This window comes from Ictalurus punctatus, chromosome 9, assembly GCF_001660625.3.
Source record: "Ictalurus punctatus breed USDA103 chromosome 9, Coco_2.0, whole genome shotgun sequence".
NCBI lineage: Eukaryota > Metazoa > Chordata > Actinopteri > Siluriformes > Ictaluridae > Ictalurus > Ictalurus punctatus.
The window spans coordinates 4,615,053-4,628,622 of record NC_030424.2 but is presented as its reverse complement, the minus strand read 5'-3'; the positions used below and the strand labels follow the sequence as shown (position 1 = coordinate 4,628,622).

General features: G+C 45.7%; 7 non-coding genes across 7 annotated transcripts; all 7 read left to right on the top strand.

Annotated features, from left to right (window-relative positions):
- The first annotated feature begins 1,473 nt into the window (after window positions 1–1,473).
- trnae-uuc (transfer RNA glutamic acid (anticodon UUC)) lies at window positions 1,474–1,545 on the top strand. Its single transcript has one exon. It is a non-coding gene; the product is annotated as a tRNA-Glu (tRNA).
- Window positions 1,546–2,811: 1,266 nt separating this feature from the next.
- Window positions 2,812–2,882, top strand: trnae-uuc (transfer RNA glutamic acid (anticodon UUC)). The gene has a single exon. It is a non-coding gene; the product is annotated as a tRNA-Glu (tRNA).
- Window positions 2,883–4,803: 1,921 nt separating this feature from the next.
- On the top strand, window positions 4,804–4,875 carry trnae-uuc (transfer RNA glutamic acid (anticodon UUC)). Its single transcript has one exon. It is a non-coding gene; the product is annotated as a tRNA-Glu (tRNA).
- A 2,714-nt stretch (window positions 4,876–7,589) lies between these two features.
- trnar-acg (transfer RNA arginine (anticodon ACG)) lies at window positions 7,590–7,662 on the top strand. Its single transcript has one exon. It is a non-coding gene; the product is annotated as a tRNA-Arg (tRNA).
- Window positions 7,663–8,009: 347 nt separating this feature from the next.
- Window positions 8,010–8,081, top strand: trnae-uuc (transfer RNA glutamic acid (anticodon UUC)). Its single transcript has one exon. It is a non-coding gene; the product is annotated as a tRNA-Glu (tRNA).
- Window positions 8,082–12,475: 4,394 nt separating this feature from the next.
- Window positions 12,476–12,548, top strand: trnar-acg (transfer RNA arginine (anticodon ACG)). The gene has a single exon. It is a non-coding gene; the product is annotated as a tRNA-Arg (tRNA).
- Window positions 12,549–12,895: 347 nt separating this feature from the next.
- On the top strand, window positions 12,896–12,967 carry trnae-uuc (transfer RNA glutamic acid (anticodon UUC)). The gene has a single exon. It is a non-coding gene; the product is annotated as a tRNA-Glu (tRNA).
- Window positions 12,968–13,570: the final 603 nt, after the last annotated feature.

Sequence of the window (13,570 nt, the reverse complement as noted above, 5' to 3'; positions counted from 1 at the left end):
AGGTCAAAATCAGATTGCAAGATTTTGTTAGAAGTTAGGTGGGAATTTGCAGTTACCTAGGACAGGTTGCCTTGCTATGAGTATAGCACACGCAATCAACATTTAGCCCACGCAATCAACATTTCTCACTGTACCACGCTTTTCAGGGGTGAGGTTGGTCTCAAAGTCCCTGGATCAAACCTGTGAAATGAGGCTGGTTTTCACTACAGCAGGTAAAAGGTGTGCCTCTTCATCCAGCATATGGTTTTCTGTCACAAAAAAAACAAAACAAAAAAAACTCATCAGGCTACGGGAGGTTGATCTGCCTGAGGTTCATTTTCTCACACAACACAACGGCCTGCATGTTTACAATAAAGGTCAAAATCAGATTGCAAGATTTTGTTAGAAGTTAGGTGGGAATTTGCATTTACCTAGTACAAGTTGCCTTGCTATGAATAAAGCATACGCAATCAACATTTCTCACTGTACCACGCTTTTCAGAGGTGAGGTTGGTCTCAACGTCCCTGGATAAAACCTGTGCAAAATGAAATGAGGCTGGTTTTCACTACATCCAGCATATGGTTTTCTGTCAAAAATAAATAAATAAATAAATAACTTATCAGGCTACGGGAGGTTGATTTGCCTGAGGTTCATTTTCTCACACAACACCACGGCCTGCATGTTTCCAATAAAGGTCAAAATCAGATTGCAAGATTTTGTTAGAAGTTAGGTGGGAATTTGCATTTACCTAGTACAGGTTGCCTTGCTATGAGTATAGCACACGCAATCAACATTTCTCACTGTACCAGGCCAAAGACGTGCCAGAATGTCCCACGCCGAATCTAGCAGTTGATTTTCTGGCCGAGTGGCACCCCTCCTCAGTCCAGAAGTGTGGAGTGCCGTGATCGTATAGTGGTTAGTACTCTGCGTTGTGGTCGCAGCAACCCCGGTTCGAAGACGGGTCGCGGCATGTAGTGTTCTACCTCACCCCTGAATCCTAAGGTTGAGCATGTCTTTGTGACCTCCATCCCTTTTCCTCTGGAAAAGCACAAGTAGATCGAACAATGGGTCCATGGGCCAGTTGCGCAATGGATAACGCGTCTGAATACGGATCAGAAGATTCTAGGTTCAACTCCTGGTTGGCTCAGTTCCCTTTTACCTCACTCCAAAGGTGTGCCTTTGCAACCCACTCTGGCAGCTGAGTTTCCGGCAGACCACTCATAATCTCTGGAATGCTGCGAGTCATGATCCTACTCAAGTCAGCACGCTGGCTTACTATAGCTGGCTTCCAAGTTTGCCATGTGGAAAGCAAAACGAAGCAGGCCGAAAGTGTGCCGGCGGCTCCCGCTCGTGGTCCAGCAGCTGATTTTCTGGCAGTGTAACAGGTCTGTGACGGTCATAACGTAGTGGTTAGTACTACGTGGCCCCGGAAACCCCGGTTGGGACGCGATTGACAGCGCTGCATTTTCTCATTTTCCCGAGCAGTCGCGGATGTCCCATATGGTCTAGCGGTCAGGATTCTTGGTTTTCACCCAGGCGGCCCGGGTTCGACTCCCGGTATGGGAACGGTGCTTTAGTGTATGGCCCAAGTTGAAGTTAGTTTAGCTTCTCCAGCTGAACGCTTGACTTAGTAGAAATGACAGCATAAGTAGTTAGGTTCTCATTTCCACAAGCTTTCTGTGGGCCAGTGGTGCAATGGATGAATCAGAAGATTCCAGAATCAACACCTGGAGGATTTGCTTTAGCTCTCTCTTACCCCGTCCAACATCCTGGCCCCGTCTGATCGCTAACTCTAATAGACTAGTAAAGCTGCCGCTCTGAATCTGGCTGTAGTAGCCCCTTTTCAGGGGTGAGGTTGGTCTCAATGTCCCTGGATCAAACCTGTGCAAAGTGAAATGAGGCTGGTTTTCACTACATCCAGCATATGGTTTTCTGTCAAAAATAAATAAATAACTTATCAGGCTACGGGAGGTTGATGTGCCTGAGGTTCATTTTCTCACACAACACAACGGCCTGCATGTTTCCAATAAAGGTCAAAATCAGATTGCAAGATTTTGTTAGAAGTAAGGTGGGAATTTGCATTTACTTAGTACAGGTTGCCTTGCTATGAGTATAGCACACGCAATCAACATTTCTCACTGTACCAGGCCAAAGAAGTGCCAGAATGTCCCACGCCGCATCTAGCAGTTGATTTTCTGGCCAAGTGGCACCCCTCCTCATTCCAGAAGTGCGGAGTGCCGTGATCGTATAGTGGTTAGTACTCTGCGTTGTGGTCGCAGCAACCCCGGTTCGAATCCGGGCCGCGGCATGGAGTTTTCTACCTCACCCCTGAATCCTAAGGTTGAGCATGTCTTTGTGACCTCTAGCCCTTTTCCTCTGGAAAAGCACAAGTAGATCGAACAATGGGTCCATGGGCCAGTGGCGCAATGGATAACGTGTCTGAATACGGATCAGAAGATTCTAGGTTCAACTCCTGGTTGGCTCAGTTCCCTTTTACCTCACTCCAAAGGTGTGCCTTTGCAACCCACTCTGGCAGCTGAGTTTCCAGCAGACCACTCATAATCTCTGGAATGCTGCGAGTCATGATCCTACTCAAGTCAGCACGCTGGCTTACTATAGCTGGCTTCCAAGTTTGCCATGTGGAAAGCAAAACGAGGCAGGCCGACAGTGTGCCGGTGCCTCCCGCTCGTGGTCCAGCAGCTGATTTTCTGGCAGTATAACAGGTCTGTGACGATCATAACGTAGTGGTTAGTACTACGTGGCCCCGGAAACCCCGGTTGGGACGCGATTGACAGCGCTGCATTTTCTCATTTTCCTGAGCAGGCGCGGATGTCCCATATGGTCTAGTGGTCAGGATTCTTGGTTTTCACCCAGGCGCCCGGGTTCCACTCCCGGTATGGGAACGGTGCTTTAGTGTATGGCCCAAGTTGAACTTAGTTTAGCTTCTCCAGCTGAACGCTTGACTTAGTAGAAATGACAGCATAAGTAGTTAGGTTCTCATTTCCACAAGCTTTCTGTGGGCCAGTGGTGCAATGGATGAATCATAAGATTCCAGAATCAACACCTGGAGGATTTGCTTTAGCTCTCTCTTACCCCGTCCAACATCCTGGCCCCGTCTGATCGCTAACTCTAATAGACTAGTAAAGCTGCCGCTCTGAATCTGGCTGTAGTAGCCCCTTTTCAGGGGTGAGGTTGGTCTCAATGTTCCTGGATCAAACCTGTGCAAAGTGAAATGAGGCTGGTTTTCACTACATCCAGCATATGGTTTTCTGTCAAAAATAAATAAATAACTTATCAGGCTACGGGAGGTTGATGTGCCTGAGGTTCATTTTCTCACACAACACAACGGCCTGCATGTTTCTAATAAAGGTCAAAATCAGATTGCAAGATTTTGTTAGAAGTTAGGTGGGAATTTGCATTTACCTAGGACAGGTTGCCTTGCTATGAATATAGCACACGCAATCAACATTTCTCACTGTACTACGCTTTTCAGGGATGAGGTTGGTCTCAACGTCCCTGGATCAAACCTGTGCAAAGTGAAATGAAGCTGGTTTTCACTACAGCAGGCAAAAGGTGTGCCTCTTCATCCAGCATATGGTTTTCTGTCACAAAAAAAAAAAAAAAAAAACTGATCAGGCTACGGGAGGTTGATGTGCCTGAGGTTCATTTTCTCACACAACACAACGGCCTGCATGTTTCCAATAAAAGTCAAAATCAGATTGCAAGATTTTGTTAGAAGTTAGGTGGGAATTTGCATTTACCTAGTACAGGTTGCCTTGCTATGAGTATAGCACACGCAATAAACATTTCTCACTGTACCACGCTTTTCAGGGGTGAGGTTGGTCTCAACGTCCCTGGATAAAACCTGTGCAAAGTGAAATGAGGCTGGTTTTCACTACATCCAGCATATGGATTTCAGTCAAAAATAAACAAATGAATAAATAACTTATCAGGCTACGGGAGGTTGATGTGCCTGAGGTTCATTTTCTCACACAACACAACGGGCTGCATGTTTCCAATAAAGGTCAAAATCAGATTGCAAGATTTTGTTAGAAGTTAGGTGGGAATTTGCATTTACCTAGTACAGGTTGCCTTGCTATGAGTATAGCACACGCAATCAACATTTCTCACTGTACCAGGCCAAAGAAGTGCCAGAATGTCCCACGCCACATCTAGCAGTTGATTATCTGGCCGAGTGGCACCCCTCCTCTATCCAGAAGTGCGGAGTGCCATGATCGTATAGTGGTTAGTACTCTGCGTTGTGGTCGCAGTAACCCCGGTTGGAATCCGGGTCACGGCATGGAGTTTTCTACCTCACCCCTGAATCCTAAGGTTGGGCATGTCTTTGTGACCTCTAGCCCTTTTCCGCTGGAAAAGCACAAGTAGATCGAACAATGGCTCCATGGGCAAGTGGCGCAATGGACAACGCGTCTGACTACGGATCAGAAGATTCAAGGTTCAACTCCTGGTTGGCTCAGTTCCCTTTTACCTCACTCCAAAGGTGTGCCTTTGCAACCCACTCTGGCAGCTGAGTTTCCGGCAGACCACTCATAATCTCTGGAATGCTGCGAGTCATGATCCTACTCAAGTCAGCACGCTGGCTTACTATAGCTGGCTTCCAAGTTTGCCATGTGGAAAGCAAAACGAGGCAATCCGAAAGTGTGCCGGCGCCTCCCGCTCGTGGTCCAGCAGCTGATTTTCTGGCAGTGTAAAAGGTCTGTGACGATCATAACGTAGTGGTTAGTACTACGTGGCCCCGGAAACCCCGGTTGGGACGCGATTGACAGCGCTGCATTTTCTCATTTTCCCGAGCAGTCGCGGATGTCCCATATGGTCTAGCGGTCAGGATTCTTGGTTTTCACCCAGGCGGCCCGGGTTAGACTCCCGGTATGGGAACGGTGCTTTAGTGTATGGCCCAAGTTGAAGTTAGTTTAGCTTCTCCAGCTGAACGCTTGACTTAGTAGAAATGACAGCATAAGTAGTTAGGTTCTCATTTCCACAAGCTTTCTGTGGGCCAGTGGTGCAATGGATGAATCATAAGATTCCAGAATCAACACCTGGAGGATTTGCTTTAGCTCTCTCTTACCCCGTCCAACATCCTGGCCCAGTCTGATCGCTAACTCTAATAGACTAGTAAAGCTGCCGCTCTGAATCTGGCTGTAGTAGCCCCTTTTCAGGGGTGAGGTTGGTCTCAATGTCCCTGGATCAAACCTGTGCAAAGTGAAATGAGGCTGGTTTTCACTACATCCAGCATATGGTTTTCTGTCAAAAATAAATAAATAACTTATCAGGCTACGGGAGGTTGATGTGCCTGAGGTTCATTTTCTCACACAACACAACGGCCTGCATGTTTCCAATAAAGGTCAAAATCAGATTGCAAGATGTTGTTAGAAGTAAGGTGGGAATTTGCATTTACTTAGTACAGGTTGCCTTGCTATGAGTATAGCACACGCAATCAACATTTCTCACTGTACCAGGCCAAAGAAGTGCCAGAATGTCCCACGCCGCATCTAGCAGTTGATTTTCTGGCCAAGTGGCACCCCGCTCATTCCAGAAGTGCGGAGTGCCATGATCGTATAGCGGTTAGTACGCTGCGTTGTGGTCGCAGCAACCCTGGTTCGAATCCGGGCCGCGGCATGGAGTTTTCTACCTCACCCCTGAATCCTAAGGTTGAGCATGTCTTTGTGACCTCTAGCCCTTTTCCTCTGGAAAAGCACAAGTAGATCGAGCAATGGGTCCATGGGCCAGTGGCGCAATGGATAACGCGTCTGAATACGGATCAGAAGATTCTAGGTTCAACTCCTGGTTGGCTCAGTTCCCTTTTACCTCACTCCAAAGGTGTGCCTTTGCAACCCACTCTGGCAGCTGAGTTTCCGGCAGACCACTCATAATCTCTGGAATGCTGCGAGTCATGATCCTACTCAAGTCAGCACGCTGGCTTACTATAGCTGGCTTCCAAGTTTGCCATGTGGAAAGCAAAACGAGGCAGGCCGACAGTGTGCCGGTGCCTCCCGCTCGTGGTCCAGCAGCTGATTTTCTGGCAGTGGAACAGGTCTGTGACGATGCTTTAGTGTATGGCCCAAGTTGAAGTTAGTTTAGCTTCTCCAGCTGAACGCTTGACTTAGTAGAAATGACAGCATAAGTAGTTAGGTTCTCATTTCCACAAGCTTTCTGTGGGCCAGTGGTGCAATGGATGAATCAGAAGATTCCAGAATCAACACCTGGAGGATTTGCTTTAGCTCTCTCTTACCTCGTCCAACATCCTGGCCCCGTCTGATCGCTAACTCTAATAAACTAGTAAAGCTATCTCTCTGAATCTGGCTGTAGTAGCCCCTTTTCAGGGGTGAGGTTGGTCTCAACGTCCCTTGATCAAACCTGTGCAAAGTGAAATGAGGCTGGTTTTCACTACAGCAGGCAAAAGGTGTGCCTCTTCATCCAGCATATGGTTTTCTGTCACAAAAAAAAAAAAAAAAAAAAAAACTGATCAGGCTACGGGAGGTTGATGTGCCTGAGGTTCATTTTCTCACACAACACAACGGCCTGCATGTTTCCAATAAAGGTCAAAATCAGATTGCAAGATTTTGTTAGAAGTTAGGTGGGAATTTGCAGTTACCTAGGACAGGTTGCCTTGCTATGAGTATAGCACACGCAATCAACATTTAGCAGATGCAATCAACATTTCTCACTGTACCATGCTTTTTCAGGGGTGAGGTTGGTCTCAAAGTCCCTGGATCAAACCTGTGAAATGAGGCTGGTTTTCACTACAGCAGGTAAAAGGTGTGCCTCTTCATCCAGCATATGGTTTTCTGTCACCAAAAAAAAAAAAAAAACTCATCAGGCTACGGGAGGTTGATCTGCCTGAGGTTCATTTTCTCACACAACACAACGGCCTGCATGTTTCCAATAAAGGTCAAAATCAGATTGCAAGATTTTGTTAGAAGTTAGGTGGGAATTTGCATTTACCTAGTACAAGTTGCCTTGCTATGAGTAAAGCATACGCAATCAACATTTCTCACTGTACCACGCTTTTCAGAGGTGAGGTTGGTCTCAACGTCCCTGGATAAAACCTGTGCAAAGTGAAATGAGGCTGGTTTTCACTACATCCAGCATATGGTTTTCTGTCAAAAATAAATAAATAAATGAATAAAAAACTTATCAGACTACGGGAGGTTGATTTGCCTGAGGTTCATTTTCTCACACAACACCATGGCCTGCATGTTTCCAATAAAGGTCAAAATCAGATTGCAAGATTTTGTTAGAAGTTAGGTGGGAATTTGCATTTACCTAGTACAGGTTGCCTTGCTATGAGTATAGCACACGCAATCAACATTTCTCACTGTAAAAGGCCAAAGAAGTGCCAGAATGTCCCACGCCACATCTAGCAGTTGATTTTCTGGCCGAGTGGCACCCCTCCTCTATCCAGAAGTGCGGAGTGCCATGATCGTATAGTGGTTAGTACTCTGCGTTGTGGTCGCAGTAACCCCGGTTGGAATCTGGGTCACGGCATGGAGTTTTCTACCTCACCCCTGAATCCTAAGGTTGGGCATGTCTTTGTGACCTCTAGCCCTTTTCCGCTGGAAAAGCACAAGTAGATCGAACAATGGCTCCATGGGCCAGTGGCGCAATGGACAACGCGTCTGACTACGGATCAGAAGATTCTAGGTTCAACTCCTGGTTGGCTCAGTTCCCTTTTACCTCACTCCAAAGGTGTGCCTTTGCAACCCACTCTGGCAGCTGAGTTTCCGGCAGACCACTCATAATCTCTGGAATGCTGCGAGTCATGATCCTACTCAAGTCAGCACGCTGGCTTACTATAGCTGGCTTCCAAGTTTGCCATGTGGAAAGCAAAACGAGGCAATCCGAAAGTGTGCCGGCGCCTCCCGCTCGTGGTCCAGCAGCTGATTTTCTGGCAGTGTAAAAGGTCTGTGACGATCATAACGTAGTGGTTAGTACTACGTGGCCCCGGAAACCCCGGTTGGGACGCGATTGACAGCGCTGCATTTTCTCATTTTCCCGAGCAGTCGCGGATGTTCCATATGGTCTAGCGGTCAGGATTCTTGGTTTTCACCCAGGCGGCCCGGGTTCGACTCCCGGTATGGGAACGGTGCTTTAGTGTATGGCCCAAGTTGAACTTAGTTTAGCTTCTCCAGCTGAACGCTTGACTTAGTAGAAATGACAGCATAAGTAGTTAGGTTCTCATTTCCACAAGCTTTCTGTGGGCCAGTGGTGCAATGGATGAATCATAAGATTCCAGAATCAACACCTGGAGGATTTGCTTTAGCTCTCTCTTACCCCGTCCAACATCCTGGCGCGGTCTGATCGCTAACTCTAATAAACTAGTAAAGCTGCCGCTCTGAATCTGGCTGTAGTAGCCCCTTTTCAGGGGTGAGGTTGGTCTCAACGTCCCTGGATCAAACCTGTGCAAAGTGAAATGAGGCTGGTTTTCACTACAGCAGGCATATGGTTTTCAGTCAAAAAAAAAAAAAAATTTTATCAGGCTACAGGAGGTTGATGTGCCTGAGGTTCATTTTCTCACACAACACAACGGCCTGCATGTTTCCAATAAAGGTCAAAATCAGATTGCAAGATTTTGTTAGAAGTTAGGTGTGAATTTGCATTTACCTAGTACAGGTTGCCTTGCTATGAGTATAGCATACGCAATGAACATTTCTCACTGTACGACGCTTTTCAGGGGTGAGGTTGGTCTCAACGTCCCTGTGCAAAGTGAAATGAGGCTGGTTTTCACTACATCCAGCATATGGTTTTCTGTCAAAAATAAATAAATAAACTTATCAGGCTACGGGAGGTTGATGTGCCTGAGGTTCATTTTCTCACACAACACCACGGCCTGCATGTTTCCAATAAAGGTCAAAATCAGATTGCAAGATTTTGTTAGAAGTTAGGTGGGAATTTGCATTTACCTAGCAACAAAGCAACATCCTGGCTCCGTCTGATCGCTAACTCTAATAAACTAGTAAAGCTGCCGCTCTGAGTCTGGCTGTAGTAGCCCCTTCTCAGGGGTGAGGTTGGTCTCAACGTCCCTGGATAAAACCTGTGCAAAGTGAAATGAGGCTAGTTTTCACTACAGCAGGCATATGGTTTTCAGTCAAAAAAAAAAAAAAAATTATCAGGCTACAGGAGGTTGATGTGCCTGAGGTTCATTTTCTCACACAACACAACGGCCTGCATGTTTCCAATAAAGGTCAAAATCAGATTGCAAGATTTTGTTAGAAGTTAGGTGGGAATTTGCATTTACCTAGTATAGGTTGCCTAGCTATGAGTATAGCACTCGCAATCAACATTTCTCACTGTACCACGCTTTTCAGGGGTGAGGTTGGTCTCAACGTCCCTGGATAAAACCTGTGCAAAGTGAAATGAGGCTGGTTTTCACTACATCCAGCATATGGTTTTCTGTCAAAAATAAATAAATAAATAAATAACTTATCAGGCTACGGGAGGTTGATGTGCCTGAGGTTCATTTTCTCACACAACACCATGGCCTGCATGTTTCCAATAAAGGTCAAAATCAGATTGCAAGATTTTGTTAGAAGTTAGGTGGGAATTTGCATTTACCTAGTACAGGTTGCCTTGCTATGAGTATAGCACACGCAATCAACATTTCTCACTGTACTACGCTTTTCAGGGATGAGGTTGGTCTCAACGTCCCTGGATCAAACCTGTGAAATGAGGCTGGTTTTCACTACAGCAGGCAAAAGGTGTGCCTCTTCATCCAGCATATGGTTTTCTGTCACAAAAAAAAAAAAAAAAAAAACTGATCAGGCTACGGGAGGTTGATGTGCCTGAGGTTCATTTTCTCACACAACACAACGGCCTGCATGTTTCCAATAAAGGTCAAAATCAGATTGCAAGATTTTGTTAGGTAGTTAGGTGGGAATTTGCATTTACCTAGTACAGGTTGCCTTGCTATGAGTATAGCATACGCAATCAACATTTCTCACTGTACCACGCTTTTCAGGGGTGAGGTTGGTCTCAACGTCCCTGGATAAAACCTGTGCAAAGTGAAATGAGGCTGGTTTTCACTACATCCAGCATATGGTTTTCTGTCAAAAATAAATAAATAAATAAAAAAACTTATCAGGCTACGGGAGGTTGATGTGCCTGAGGTTCATTTTCTCACACAACACCACGGCCTGCATGTTTCCAATAAAGGTCAAAATCAGATTGCAAGATTTTGTTAGAAGTTAGGTGGGAATTTGCATTTACCTAGCAACAAAGCAACATCCTGGCCCCGTCTGATCGCTAACTCTAATAAACTAGTAAAGCTGCCGCTCTGAGTCTGGCTGTAGTAGCCCCTTCTCAGGGGTGAGGTTGGTCTCAACGTCCCTGGATAAAACCTGTGCAAAGTGAAATGAGGCTAGTTTTCACTACAGCAGGCATATGGTTTTCAGTCAAAAAAAAAAAAAAAATTATCAGGCTACAGGAGGTTGATGTGCCTGAGGTTCATTTTCTCACACAACACAACGGCCTGCATGTTTCCAATAAAGGTCAAAATCAGATTGCAAGATTTTGTTAGAAGTTAGGTGGGAATTTGGATTTACCTAGTACAGGTTGCCTAGCTATGAGTATAGCACTCGCAATCAACATTTCTCACTGTACCACGCTTTTCAGGGGTGAGGTTGGTCTCAACGTCCCTGGATAAAACCTGTGCAAAGTGAAATGAGGCTGGTTTTCACTACATCCAGCATATGGTTTTCTGTCAAAAATAAATAAATAAATAAATAACTTATCAGGCTACGGGAGGTTGATGTGCCTGAGGTTCATTTTCTCACACAACACCATGGCCTGCATGTTTCCAATAAAGGTCAAAATCAGATTGCAAGATTTTGTTAGAAGTTAGGTGGGAATTTGCATTTACCTAGTACAGGTTGCCTTGCTATGAGTATAGCACACGCAATCAACATTTCTCACTGTACTACGCTTTTCAGGGATGAGGTTGGTCTCAACGTCCCTGGATCAAACCTGTGAAATGAGGCTGGTTTTCACTACAGCAGGCAAAAGGTGTGCCTCTTCATCCAGCATATGGTTTTCTGTCACAAAAAAAAAAAAAAAAAAAACTGATCAGGCTACGGGAGGTTGATGTGCCTGAGGTTCATTTTCTCACACAACACAACGGCCTGCATGTTTCCAATAAAGGTCAAAATCAGATTGCAAGATTTTGTTAGGTAGTTAGGTGGGAATTTGCATTTACCTAGTACAGGTTGCCTTGCTATGAGTATAGCATACGCAATCAACATTTCTCACTGTACCACGCTTTTCAGGGGTGAGGTTGGTCTCAACGTCCCTGGATAAAACCTGTGCAAAGTGAAATGAGGCTGGTTTTCACTACATCCAGCATATGGTTTTCTGTCAAAAATAAATAAATAAATAAAAAAACTTATCAGGCTACGGGAGGTTGATGTGCCTGAGGTTCATTTTCTCACACAACACCACGGCCTGCATGTTTCCAATAAAGGTCAAAATCAGATTGCAAGATTTTGTTAGAAGTTAGGTGGGAATTTGCATTTACCTAGCAACAAAGCAACATCCTGGCCCCGTCTGATCGCTAACTCTAATAAACTAGTAAAGCTGCCGCTCTGAGTCTGGCTGTAGTAGCCCCTTCTCAGGGGTGAGGTTGGTCTCAACGTCCCTGGATAAAACCTGTGCAAAGTGAAATGAGGCTAGTTTTCACTACAGCAGGCATATGGTTTTCAGTCAAAAAAAAAAAAAAAATTTATCAGGCTACGGGAGGTTGATGTGCCTGAGGTTCATTTTCTCACACAACACAACGGCCTGCATGTTTCCAATAAAGGTCAAAATCAGATTGCAAGATTTTGTTAGAAGTTAGGTGGGAATTTGCATTTACCTAGTACAGGTTGCCTAGCTATGAGTATAGCACACGCAATGAACATTTCTCACTGTACCACGATTTTCAGGGGTGAGGTTGGTCTCAACGTCCCTGTGCAAAGTGAAATGAGGCTGGTTTTCGCTACATCCAGCATATGGTTTTCTGTCAAAAATAAATAAATAAATAAATAAACTTATCAGGCTACGGGAGGTTGATGTGCCTGAGGTTCATTTTCTCACACAACACAACGGCCTGCATGTTTCCAATAAAGGTCAAAATCAGATTGCAAGATTTTGTTAGAAGTTAGGTGGGAATTTGCATTTACCTAGTACAGGTTGCCTTGCTATGAGTATAGCACACGCAATCTACATTTCTCACTGTACCAGGCCAAAGAAGTGCCAGAATGTCCCACGCCGCATCTAGCAGTTGATTTTCTGGCCGAGTGGCACCCCTCCTCTGTTCAGAAGTGCGGAGTGCCGTGATCGTGTAGTGATTAGTACTCTGAGTTGTGATTGCAGTAACCCCGGTTCGAATCCGGGTCCCGGCATGGAGTTTTCTACCTCACCCCTGAATCCTAAGGTTGAGCATGTCTTTGTGACCTCTAGCCCTTTTCCGCTGGAAAAGCACAAGTAGATCGAACAATGGCTCCATGGGCCAGTGGCGCAATGGATAACGCGTCTGACTACGGATCAGAAGATTCTAGGTTCAACTCCTGGTTGGCTCAGTTCCCTTTTACCTCACTCCAAAGGTGTGCCTTTGCAACCCACTTTGGCAGCTGAGTTTCCGGCAGACCACTCATAATCTCTGGAATGCTGCGAGTCATGATCCTACTCAAGTCAGCACGCTGGCTTACTATAGCTGGCTTCCAAGTTTGCCATGTGGAAAGCAAAACGAGGCAGGCCGAAAGTGTGCCGGCGCCTCCCGCTCGTGGTCCAGCAGCTGATTTTCTGGCAGTGTAACAGGTCTGTGACGATCATAACGTAGTGGTTAGTATTACGTGGCCCCGGAAATCCCGGTTGGGACGCAATTGACAGCGCTGCATTTTCTCATTTTCCTGAGCAGGCGCGGATGTCCCATATGGTCTAGCGGTCAGGATTCTTGGTTTTCACCCAGGCGGCCCGGGTTCGACTCCCGGTATGGGAACAGTGCTTTAGTGTATGGCCCAAGTTGAAGTTAGTTTAGCTTCTCCAGCTGAACGCTTGACTTAGTAGAAATGACAGCATAAGTAGTTAGGTTCTCATTTCCACAAGCTTTCTGTGGGCCAGTGGTGCAATGGATGAATCAGAAGATTCCAGAATCAACACACGGAGGATTTGCTTTAGCTCTCTCTTACCCAGTCCATCATAATGGTCCCGTCTGATGGCTAACTCTAATAAACTAGTAAAGCTGCCTCTCTGAATCTGGCTGTAATAGCCCATATTCAGGGGTGAGGTTGGTCTCAACATCCCTGGATCAAACCTGTGCAAAGTGAAATGAGGCTAGTTTTCACTACAGCAGGCACATGGTTTTCTGTCAAAAAAAAAAAACTAATCAGGCTAATGGAGGTTGATGTCCCTGAGGTTCATTTTCTCACACTACACAACGGCCTGCATGTTTCCAATAAAGGTCCAAATCAGATTGCAAGATTTTGTTAGAAGTAAGGTGGGAATTTGCATTTACTTAGTACAGGTTGCCTTGCTATGAGTATAGCACACGCAATCAACATTTAGCACACGCAATCAACATTTCTCACTGTACCACGCTTTT